Raw genomic sequence first — 13,062 nt, forward strand, 5'->3', positions numbered from 1 at the left:
GCACTGGCTCCTCCCTCTATGCCCCTCCTCCAGACCTCAGTTAGAGAAACTGTGCCCAGAGGAGACGGACAGTACGAGGAAAGGATTTTTTGTAATCCAATGGCAAGATTCATACCAGCCACACCAATCACACCGTATAACTTGTGATATACTAACCAGTTAACAGTATGAAAACAACATATCATCAGTCCAAGACCGATGAAAACTATAACATAACCCTTATTTAAGCAATAACTATATACAAGTCTTGCAGAAGTAGTCCGCACTTGGGACGGGCGCCCAGCATCCTCTACGGACTACGAGAAAAAGATTTACCGGTAGGTTTAAAATCTTATTTTCTCTTACGTCCTAGAGGATGCTGGGGACTCCGTAAGGACCATGGGGATTATACCAAAGCTCCCAAACGGGCGGGAGAGTGCGGATGACTCTGCAGCACCGATTGAGCAAACAGAAGGTCCTCCTCAGCCAGGGTATCAAACTTATAGAACTTTGCAAAGGTGTTTGAACCCGACCAAGTAGCAGCTCGGCACAGCTGTAGTGCCGAGACCCCTCGGGCAGCCGCCCAAGAAGAGCCCACCTTCCTAGTGGTATGGGCCTTGACCGATTTAGGTAACGGCAATCCCGCCGTAGAATGCACCTGCTGAATCGTGTTACAGATCCAGCAAGCAATAGTCTGCTTTGAAGCAGGGGCACGAATCTTGTTGGTTGCATCCAGGACAAACAGTGCTTCTGTTTTTCTGACTCTAGCTGTTCTGGCCACGTAAATTTTCAAAGCCCTGACCACATCATGGGACTCAGAATCCTCCAAGTCACGCGTAGCCACAGGCACCACAATAGGTTGGTTCATATGAAAGGATGAGACCACTTTTGGCAGGAATTGAGAACGGTTCCGCAATTCCGCTCTATCCATATGGAAAACCAGATAGGGGCTTTTATGTGATAAAGCCGCTAATTCCGACACTCGCCTAGCCGAAGCCAAGGCTAATAACATGACCACCTTCCAAGTGAGATATTTCGCCATATACGGTGATAATGTTTAGATGTCACGTCCTTCCTAGCCTTTATTAGCGTAGGAATGACCTCATCTGGAATACCCTTTTACGCTAGGATCCGGCGTTCAACCGGTCCTTCATGGCCAATCTGGAACAATGAGGATTGTTCTCACTCCTCTTTTTCTTACTATTCTCAACACCTTGGGTATGAGAGGAAGAGGAGGAAATACATAGACCGACTGGATTGTCACGATCCGGGTATCTGGACGCCATTTCTTACCCATCAGATGCCTCCTAAGGCTGGCTCAGCGCTCCAGGACCGGATCCCATCTGTTATCCTAATGTTCACATTCCTGCATCCTCTCCTGTCTCTCTGAGACGCTGTCACAGTAACGCCTTATTACATCTGGCATGGCGTCTCCCGCGGCCTCCGCCGCCGTCCCTGAGCTTCTGCATGCAGAGTGTCAGAGTGGCGATTACGTCAGCCGCGGCCTCCGCTGTGTCCGCGTGGTTGGATGTGCACTTGTCAGCCTGGCGTCTCCTGTCTCCAGTGGCCGGCGCCGCCATTACTGTTTTCATTACCACATGGATTACAAACCAAACTTCCCTCCAAGTGTCTGCATGGGCGCAGCCATCTTGGATTCTGTCAGCTGATCATTTCCTCCAATCTGTTGTCAGTATTGTTAATCTGCATAATTGCCTAGCCAATCCCTTCCTTGCTGCAGGTATAAATACACTGTGCCTGAGCAAGGAAGGCGTCAGTGCTTTGGTTGTCAAACCTAGTTCCTGTTTGTCTCTCTCCTGTGATTGTCTTCCAGGTTCCAGCTCCTGTCTCAAGACTTCCACCATAGAGACCCGCACCAGCATTCCACCTGCGGTGTAGCCTGACTCTCCAATCCATTGTGGATTCATCTGTTTCCAGCTACAACATTACCTGCTTCCAGCTCAGCTTTCAGCAGAGTACAGCTTCCCTTAAAGGGCCGGTGTCCTTTCTACACTTTACCACTCTCCACCGGTATTATTATTTCTCCGCTCTCAAGTTCTACATTTCAGTTCATATTTCATCGCTCCCAAGTTCATCTATTATTTAACTGGTTCCAGCCAGTATCCACTCCGTGCTAACAACAGTCTGGTTCCAGCCAGTATCCACAGCAGCTGTTTTACCTTCAGCAACCCAGCTTTTCCTGGAACACCAGCTGGCACAATCCTGGGTCATCTCCATTGCTACAGTCGGGCCTGGTAAGGACTTTCCATCTAGAAGATCATAAGAACTATCTCACACTACCAGTGCCCTGTGGCTCCTGCCATCCTGTAGTACCCAGGAACTGTATTTATTATTTGCTGACTTTTACGTTTTCTTTTACTGCTGCTGTGTTGCGTGGTTGTCATAATAAACATCATTGACTTTTATCCAAGTTGTCGTGGTCACGCCTTCGGGCAGTTATTATTCATGTTACTTACATGTCCAGGGGTCTGATACAACCTCCCAGGTTCCGGTACATCTCAGCCCCTACAACTGAGGCTGCCTCCCGTCAGCTCAGGCCCTCAGTTGTGACAGTAAGCACTGACCTAATGAATCCAGCCGGAGACCAGGATCAAGCGGCCAGGCCGATGCAAGAACTGGCAGCCCGACTAGAACATCAGGAGGCTGCACAGGGCCACATCATCCGCTGTCTCCAGGATCTCTCTACTCGGCTGGATGGGATTCAGACAACTCTCCGTGGATCAGGCGCATCTGGTGCGTCAACCACAGTGACTCCAGTTATAACCCCACCCACCTTACCCATTTCTGCTCCACGTCTTCATCTTCCAACGCCAGCAAAATTTGACGGATCTCCAAGATTCTGCAGGGGATTTCTCAACCAGTGTGAGATTCAGTTTGAGCTACAACCTGGCAATTTTCCCAGTGACCGTACAAAAATTGCCTACATTATCTCTCTTCTCAGTGGCTCCGCCCTTGACTGGGCATCACCGCTATGGGAGAGGTCCGACACCCTGCTATCTTCTTACACTGCATTCGTGTCAACATTCAGGCGCATCTTCGACGAGCCAGGCCGGGTAACCTCAGCTTCATCCGAGATTCTCCGTTTACGCCAGGGGTCACGTACTGTAGGACAATATCTGATACAGTTCCAGATCCTGGCATCCGAACTGGCATGGAACGACGAGGCCCTGTATGCTGCATTCTGGCATGGCTTATCTGAGCTTATTAAAGATGAGTTAGCTACCAGAGACTTACCTTCTAAGTTAGATGAGCTAATCTCACTCTGCACGAAAGTTGATTTACGTTTCAGAGAGAGAGCAACTGAGCGTGGAAGATCATCTGCTCCAAAATCTTCTGCTCCTCCTCCTCGTCAACTGTCACCATCTAAAGATGAGCCCATGCAAATTGGCCGTTCCCGTTTAACTCCTGCTGAGCGCCGAAGACGCCTCTCTGAGTCTCTTTGTCTTTACTGTGCAGCTCCGTCTCACACCATCAATGCCTGTCCCGAACGTCCGGGAAAACTCCAAACCCTAGCTCGCCCAGGAGAGGGCCGGCTAGGAGTAATGATCTCCTCTCCATCTCCTCATGATTGTAATCTCCCAGTCTCGCTTCAAGTTGCTCAACGTTATCGGAACGTCATTGCCCTCCTTGATTCCGGAGCAGCTGGGAACTTTATTACTGAAGCCTATGTTAAACGGTGGTCCCTACCCACCGAGAGACTTCCTTCCTCCTTTTCCTTAACTGCCGTGGATGGCAGTAAAATTTTTGATACTGTTATTGCTCTAAGGACTCTACCAGTTCGTCTGAGAGTGGGAGTTCTTCATTCCGAACTTATTTCACTTTTAGTGATTCCAAGAGCCACACATCCTGTGGTCCTGGGCCTTCCATGGCTCCGTCTTCACAATCCTACAATTGATTGGACGACTACGCAAATCCTGGCATGGGGTTCCTCCTGTGCAGAGACATGTTTGTTTAAAGTATTGCCTGTCTGTTCTTCCTCCCCCAGGTCGTCTGATGTTCCACCTCCTCCATATCAAGATTTCACGGATGTGTTCAGTAAAGCTTCTGCTGATATCCTTCCTCCTCATAGAGAATGGGACTGCCCGATTGATCTCGTTCCAGAGAAGGTTCCACCTCGAGGCCGAACTTATCCGTTGTCTTTGCCTGAGACGCATTCTATGGAGGAATACATTAAAGAGAACCTAGCAAAGGGGTTCATTCGACCTTCTTCTTCCCCAGCCGGCGCAGGCTTCTTTTTTGTAAAAAAGAAAGATGGTGGTCTGCGGCCGTGCATCGACTACAGAGGTTTGAACGACATTACCATCAAGAACCGTTATCCTTTACCCCTGATTACTGAGCTCTTTGACAGAGTTAGCGGAGCTACCATCTTTACAAAGCTGGACTTGCGAGGTGCATACAATCTCATCCGGATCCGTGAGGGTGACGAGTGGAAGACCGCCTTTAACACCCGTGACGGACATTATGAGTACCTCGTCATGCCCTTCGGATTGAGCAATGCTCCAGCTGTCTTCCAGCATTTTGTCAATGAGATCTTCAGAGACATTCTATACCGTCATGTCGTGGTCTATCTAGACGATATCCTCATTTTTGCCAACGATTTAGAGGAACGTCGTTTTTGGGTTAAAGAGGTTCTGTCCCGTCTCCGTGTCAATCATCTCTATTGCAAATTAGAAAAATGCGTCTTTGAAGTCAAGTCCATTCCGTTTCTAGGGTACATTGTGTCCGGTTCCGGACTAGAGATGGATCCTGAGAAACTACAAGCAATTCAGAATTGGCCGGTACCCTTAACCCTCAAAGGGGTCCAGAGGTTCTTAGGGTTCGCCAATTATTACCGAAAGTTTATACGAGACTTTTCCACCATTGTGGCGCCTATTACTGCTTTCACCAAGAAGGGTGCTAACCCGTCCAAGTGGTCTGAAGAAGCCATGCAAGCTTTTCATCTTTTAAAACAGAGGTTCATCTCTGCGCCTGTCCTGAAACAGCCTGACATCGACTCTCCTTTCATCCTAGAGGTGGATGCCTCCTCCGTTGGAGTAGGAGCGGTGTTATCTCAGAGGGCTAAAGATGGCCATTTACATCCTTGCAGTTTCTTCTCCCGGAAGTTCTCCCCAGCTGAGCGCAACTATGCCATTGGCGACCAGGAGTTGCTAGCCATCAAGCTCGCTCTAGAAGAGTGGAGGTATCTGTTGGAGGGAGCTTCTCATTTAATCACCATACTTACAGACCACAAGAACCTTTTATACCTGAAGGGCGCACAATGTCTCAACCCTCGTCAGGCCAGATGGGCACTTTTCTTTTCCAGGTTCGACTTTAAACTCCAGTTCTGTCCGGGCTCTCAGAATCGCAAGGCCGATGCCCTTTCCCGCTCATGGGAGCAAGAAAATGAGTCAGAGTCTTCAGACAAGCATCCTATTATAAATCCGTTGGCATTCTCCACGGTAGGGATGGACTCTACGCCCCCATCAGGGAAAAGTTTTGTGAAGCCGATGCTAAGGAAGAAGCTCATGCATTGGGCCCATGCTTCCCGTTTTGCCGGACATACAGGTATCCAAAAAACCCTGGAGTTTATCTCTAGGTCCTATTGGTGGCCAACTCTGAAAAAAGACGTCTTGGAGTTTATTGCATCTTGCCCAAAGTGTGCCCAACATAAAGTATCCCGCCAGTCGCCTGCGGGGCAACTGGTTCCACTATCCGTTCCCCGTCGACCATGGACCCACTTGTCGATGGATTTCATTACAGACTTACCCATGTGCAACAAGTTCAATACCATCTGGGTGGTAGTTGACCGGTTCACCAAGATGGCACACTTCATTCCTCTCACCGGTCTTCCGTCAGCTTCCAAGTTGGCTCAAGTATTCATACAAGAGATCTTCCGACTCCACGGTCTTCCTGAAGAAATTATCTCAGATCGAGGAGTTCAATTCACAGCCAAATTCTGGCGAAGTTTATGTCAAGTCCTCCAAGTCAAGCTAAAGTTTTCCACGGCTTACCATCCTCAGACCAATGGTCAAACCGAGAGGGTGAATCAGGACTTGGAGGCCTTCCTCCGCATCTATGTGTCCTCCTCTCAAGATGACTGGGTTCAATTACTTCCCTGGGCCGAGTTCTGTCATAACAACCAGTATCATTCTTCATCTTCTTCAACACCATTCTTCACCAACTTTGGATTCCACCCTAAAGTCCCTGAGTTCCAACCGCTTCCAGCAACTTCTGTTCCCGCAGTGGATATCACCTTGCATCAGTTTGCCAATATCTGGAAGAGCGTACGATCAGCTCTGCTCAAGGCATCGTTCAGGTACAAGAAGTTTGCGGATAAGAAGCGTCGAGCAGTTCCTGCTCTCAAGGTGGGTGATCGGGTATGGTTATCCACGAAGAATTTGAGGTTAAGAGTTCCCAGTATGAAGTTTGCACCTCGCTATATCGGTCCTTTCAAGATTGAACAAGTCATCAATCCTGTTGCTTACAGACTCCAGTTGCCTCCCTTCTTAAAAATACCCAGGACATTCCATGTTTCCCTGTTGAAACCGCTGATCTTGAATCGGTTTCATTCCTCACTTCCTCCAACTCCGAAAGTCCAAACTCAACGAGGCGTTGAGTATGAAGTGGCCAAGATCCTGGACTCACGTCACCGTTACGGTCAACTACAGTATCTTATTGACTGGAAGGGTTACGGCCCTGAGGAACGTTCATGGACCAATGCTTCTGATGTCCATGCTCCTGCCTTGGTCCGGAGATTCCATTCCAAGTTTCCTCAAAAGCCAAAGAAGTGTCCTGGGGCCACTCCTAAAGGGGGGGGTGCTGTCACGATCCGGGTATCTGGACGCCATTTCTTACCCATCAGATGCCTCCTAAGGCTGGCTCAGCGCTCCAGGACCGGATCCCATCTGTTATCCTAATGTTCACATTCCTGCATCCTCTCCTGTCTCTCTGAGACGCTGTCACAGTAACGCCTTATTACATCTGGCATGGCGTCTCCCGCGGCCTCCGCCGCCATCCCTGAGCTTCTGCATGCAGAGTGTCAGAGTGGCGATTACGTCAGCCGCGGCCTCCGCTGTGTCCGCGTGGTTGGATGTGCACTTGTCAGCCTGGCGTCTCCTGTCTCCAGTGGCCGGCGCCGCCATTACTGTTTTCATTACCACATGGATTACAAACCAAACTTCCCTCCAAGTGTCTGCATGGGCGCAGCCATCTTGGATTCTGTCAGCTGATCATTTCCTCCAATCTGTTGTCAGTATTGTTAATCTGCATAATTGCCTAGCCAATCCCTTCCTTGCTGCAGGTATAAATACACTGTGCCTGAGCAAGGAAGGCGTCAGTGCTTTGGTTGTCAAACCTAGTTCCTGTTTGTCTCTCTCCTGTGATTGTCTTCCAGGTTCCAGCTCCTGTCTCAAGACTTCCACCATAGAGACCCGCACCAGCATTCCACCTGCGGTGTAGCCTGACTCTCCAATCCATTGTGGATTCATCTGTTTCCAGCTACAACATTACCTGCTTCCAGCTCAGCTTTCAGCAGAGTACAGCTTCCCTTAAAGGGCCGGTGTCCTTTCTACACTTTACCACTCTCCACCGGTATTATTATTTCTCCGCTCTCAAGTTCTACATTTCAGTTCATATTTCATCGCTCCCAAGTTCATCTATTATTTAACTGGTTCCAGCCAGTATCCACTCCGTGCTAACAACAGTCTGGTTCCAGCCAGTATCCACAGCAGCTGTTTTACCTTCAGCAACCCAGCTTTTCCTGGAACACCAGCTGGCACAATCCTGGGTTATCTCCATTGCTACAGTCGGGCCTGGTAAGGACTTTCCATCTAGAAGATCATAAGAACTATCTCACACTACCAGTGCCCTGTGGCTCCTGCCATCCTGTAGTACCCAGGAACTGTATTTATTATTTGCTGACTTTTACGTTTTCTTTTACTGCTGCTGTGTTGCGTGGTTGTCATAATAAACATCATTGACTTTTATCCAAGTTGTCGTGGTCACGCCTTCGGGCAGTTATTATTCATGTTACTTACATGTCCAGGGGTCTGATACAACCTCCCAGGTTCCGGTACATCTCAGCCCCTACAACTGAGGCTGCCTCCCGTCAGCTCAGGCCCTCAGTTGTGACATGGATCACCCACGGTGTCACTAGGGCATCTACAGCTACTGCCTGAGGGTCTCTTGACCTGGCGCAATACCTCTGTAGCTTTTTGTTGAGGCGGGACGCCATCATGTCTATCTGTGGCAGTCCCCACCGACTTACAATCTGTGCGAAGACTTCCTGATGAAGTCCCCACTCTCCTGGATGCAGGTCGTGTCTGCTGAGGAAGTCTGCTTCCCAGTTGTCCACTCCCGGAATGAACACTGCTGACAGTGCGCTTACATGATTCTCCGCCCAGCGAAGAATTCTGGTGGTTTCCGCCATCGCAACTCTGCTCCTTGTGCCGCCTTGGCGGTTTACATGAGCTACTTCGGTGACGTTGTCTGACTGGATCAGAACTGGTTGGTCGCGAAGTAAGGTCTCCGCTTGACGTAGGGCGTTGTATATGGCCCTTAGTTCCAGGATGTTGATGTGAAGACAAGTCTCTTGACTTGACCAAAGACCTTGGAAATTTCTTCCCTGTGTGACTGCTCCCCAACCTCGGAGGCTCGCCTCCGTGGTCACCAGGATCCAGTCCTGAATGCCGAACCTGCGGCCCTCTAGAAGGTGAGCACTCTGCAGCCACCACAGGAGAGATACCCTGGCCCTGGGGGACAGGGTGATCAACTGATGAATCTGTAGATGTGACCCGGACCATTTGTCCAGTAGGTCCCATTGGAAGGTCCTTGCATGGAACCTGCCAAAGGGAATGGCCTCGTATGATGCCACCATCTTTCCCAGGACTCGAGTGCAGTGATGCACTGACACCTGTTTTGGTTTCAATAGGTTCCTGACTATAGTCATGAGTTCCTGGGCCTTTTCTATCGGAAGATAAACCCTTTTCTGGTCCGTATCCAGAATCATGCCCAAGAAATTCAGACGAGTCGTAGGAACCAACTGCGACTTCGGGATATTGAGAATCCAGCCGTGTTGCTGTAACACTTTCAGTGAAAGTGATACGCTGTTCAGCAACTGCTCTCTTGATCTCGCTTTTATGAGGAGATCGTCCAAGTACGGGATAATTGTGACACCTTGCTTTCGCAGGAGCACCATCATTTCCGCCATTACCTTGGTGAAAATTCTCGGGGCCGTGGAAAGACCAAACGGCAACATCTGAAATTGGTAATGACAATCCTGTACCGCAAATCTTAGGTACGCCTGATGAGGTGGATAAATGGGAACATGAAGGTATGCATTCTTTATGTCCAGAGATACCATAAAATCCCCCCCTTCCAGGCTGGCGATGACCGCTCTTAGCGATTCCATTTTGAACTTGAACCTTTTCAAGTATAGGTTCAGGGATTTTAAATTTAATATGGGTCTGACCGAACCGTCCGGTTTCGGGACTACAAACAGGGTCGAGTAATACCCCCTTCCTTGTTGAAGCAGGGGAACCTTGATCGAAAGGACTGCATTTGATAATGTGGTGCTTTCTTAGGCTGTGAGGGAATATAAGGCAAAAAATTTGATTTACCAGCTGTAGCTGTGGAGACCAGGTCCGAGAGACCTTCCCCAAACAATTCCTCACCCCTGTAAGGTAAAACCTCCATATCAGAGGCGTCACTCACCTCTTGGACACCCGGTGCGGCGGCAAAAGAGGGGGCGGGGCTTCGCGGGAAGGGGCGAGGCTTCACGGACTGACATCCCTTGTTTATCAGCTTGAATGACTTGAAAGGGGCGTGGCTTCCCGAAAGGGGCGGGGCTTCACGTCCCGACACCCGTTTTTTTTTTCAACTTGGGGGGTTAGGAGGTGCAGGCTCACTCCTGGGGAGTGCTGTGCCTGCAGTGCTGGCTCCTACACAGTGACAGGAGCCGACTGCTGCACTTAATATAACAGTGCAGCACTCAGCTCCTGTCTCTAAGCAGGAACCGGCATTTTGGTGTCACCCCTCGGCGGGTGACACCCGGGAGCGGGCCGCACCCCCCGCACCCCCCTTGTGACGCCACTGCTCCATATGCCTTTTTGAGTCGGCATCACCTGTCCATTGCCGGGTCCATAGGATTCTTCTAGCAGAAATCGACATAGCGTTTATTCTAGAACCCAGTAGACTAATGTCTCTTTGAGCATCTCTCATATATAGGACAGCATCTTTTATATGCCCTAGGGTCAATAAAATAGTATCCTTATCTAGGGTATCAATCTCCGCTGATAAGGTATCTGTCCATGCCGCTACAGCAGGCCCAGGCCGACGCAATTGCCGGTCTGAGTAAGGTACCAGAATGTGTGTAAATGGACTTCAGGGTAACCTCCTGCTTGCGGTCAGCAGGATCCCTTAGGGTAGCCGTATCCTGGGATGGCAGCGCTACCTTTTTGGATAAGCGTGTCAATGCTTTATCCACCCTAGGGGAGGATTCCCACCGTATCCTGTCCGTTGGCGGGAAAGGATACGCCATAAGAATCCTTTTGGGAATCTGCAGTTTTTTGTCTGGAGATTCCCACGCTTTTTCACATAATTCGTTCAACTCATGTGAGGGGGGAAAGGTTATCTCAGGTTTCTTTCCCTTATACATATGCACCCTCGTGTCAGGGACAGGGGGTTCCTCTGTGATGTGCAAAACATCTTTTATTGCAATAATCATATATCGAATACATTTAGCCAATTTTGGCTGTAACTTTGCATCATCGTAGTCGACACTGGAGTCAGAATCCGTGTCGGTATCTGTGTCAACTATTTGGGATAGTGGGCGCTTTTGAGACCCCGAAGGTCTCTGCGACATAGGGACAGGCATGGGTTGACTCCCTGACTGTTCCCTAGCTTCAGCTTTATCTAATCTTTTGTGCAATAAGTTTACATTAGCACTTAAAACATTCCACATATCCATCCAGTCAGGTGTCGGCGTTGTCGACGGAGACACCACATTCATTTGCTCCCGCTCCTCTCTAGGAGAGCCTTCTACTTCAGACATGTCGACAAACGTGCACCGACACACCACACACTCAGGGAATCCTCTTATCTGAAGACAGTTCCCCCACAAGGCCCTTTGGAGAGACAGAGAGAGAGTATGCCAGCACACACCCCAGCGCTATATGACCCAGGAAAAAACACAATCATTTTATGTTTACCCAGTAGCGCTGTATTTACATATATATATGCGCCGAATTATGTGCCCCCCCTCTTCTTTAAAACCCTCTTTCTACCGTGGTATAAGCAGGGGAGAATCTGGGGAGCTTCCTCTCAGCGGTGCTGAGGAGAAAATGGCGCTGGTGAGTGCTGAGGGAGAAGCCCCGCCCCTCGGCAGCGGGCTTCTGTCCCGCTCAAATACAGTAAAAATTGGCGGGGGCTCTTATATATATATATACAGTGCCCAGCTGTATATATACTTATTTTGCCAAAGAGAGGTCTATATGCTGCCCAGGGCGCCCCCCCTGTGCCCTGCACCTTTACAGTGACTGCTGTATGTTAGGTGTATGGGAGCAATGGCGCACAGCTGCAGTGCTGTGCGTTACCTCAGTGAAGATCATGAAGTCTTCTGCCGCCTCTGAAGTCTTCTTTTCTTCTCATACTCACCCGGCTTCTATCTTCCGGCTCTGCGAGGGGGACGGCGGCACGGCTCTGGGACGGACGGCGAGGGTGAGATCCTGCGTACCAATCCCTCTGGAGCTAATGGTGTCCAGTAGCCTAAGAAGCAGAGCCTTTCAACTCACAGAAGTAGGTCTGCTTCTCTCCCCTCAGTCCCTCGATGCAGGGAGTCTGTTGCCAGCAGGCTCCCTGAAAATAAAAAAACTAACAAATATACTTTCTGTCAGGAAGCTCAGGAGAGCTCCCTGAAAAGCACCCAGTCTCCTCTGGGCACAGTAGTAAACTGAGGTCTGAAGGAGGGGCATAGAGGGAGGAGCCAGTGCACACCCAGATCTAAAGTCTTTCTTAAAGTGCCCATGTCTCCTGCGGAGCCCGTCTATCCCCATGGTCCTTACGGAGTCCCCAGCATCCTCTAGGATGTAAGAGAAATATATTAATAACCACAGTATAATAAATATATGTAGTAATTCCCCCAATTTAATAACATTACATAGTAATGCCTCCATTATAACATGAAATATACTTTAGTAGTGCCCCTGGTATAACAGAAATATATAGTTATGTCCACATTACATTACAATAGAAATATATAGTTATCCCCATAATAATAGAAATATATAGTAATACCCCTATAACAATAGACATATATAGTAGTGTCCACATTATATTAGAAATGAATTAGCCCACACAGTGATGCCAGAGACATGCCCAGCAGCCTAGCCTGAGAGAACAAAAGCTGCTCAGTGCTGATGCATCATACGAGCCGAGTGAATGGAAACAGCTGCACTGCAATCAGGCTCCTCTCTTCACGCCAGTCACAGCCGCCAGAGGAGGAAGTGTGATGTGACACCATGACGCCACCGTTGTGCCCCAGTAACCCTGACAAAGTGGGTGGCGTCATCATGCTGCCAAGCACCATGGTCTTGTTGCTTTGTGGCGCATTATAATTGTGGTAATGGCAGTCACGGGTGTGCACAGTGTGTGGCAGGTGGTACTGAGTACCCGCTGCCAAATTCTTAAGGGTACTCCATACCCGAGCGTACCCGCATACTTGCACCACTGGTGTTAGGAAGCCAAAGCTATAAAGGAAGTGATACAAGTGATACTTAGCTTAGATACATTTCAGTAAGGAGCCATTATCTTGTGGCTCCTTGCTGGTTAATCATAGACCCAGATTGGGGTAATGGAGGTGTGAGGTGTGGTGCCTCTGGACTGGCTGAGCTGGATGGCTTTAGTGTGGCATACCTTTACATTCTATTAACACTTATCACTTACTAATTTCGTTAACACTATTTCTCCATTTTAATTACATTTCATGTTTGTATCACCCTTTTTATAGCTTTGGCTTCCTAACACTAATTTATTAACACTATAGTTTTTTCACTGGTATGCCACGCTGGGATTTCTGGCTTATGCTGGTGT

At 49.1% G+C, this 13,062-nt stretch overlaps 1 protein-coding gene across 1 annotated transcript in view; it reads right to left on the reverse strand.

Moving 5' to 3' along the window:
* Positions 1-13,062, reverse strand: part of LOC134945809 (sulfotransferase 1C4-like) — a 136,172-nt gene that overhangs the window by 38,651 nt on the left and 84,459 nt on the right. The gene's annotated exons all lie outside the window — the stretch shown is intronic.

Source organism: Pseudophryne corroboree, chromosome 7 (genome assembly GCF_028390025.1).
Source record: "Pseudophryne corroboree isolate aPseCor3 chromosome 7, aPseCor3.hap2, whole genome shotgun sequence".
NCBI classification, from domain to species: Eukaryota; Metazoa; Chordata; class Amphibia; order Anura; family Myobatrachidae; genus Pseudophryne; species Pseudophryne corroboree.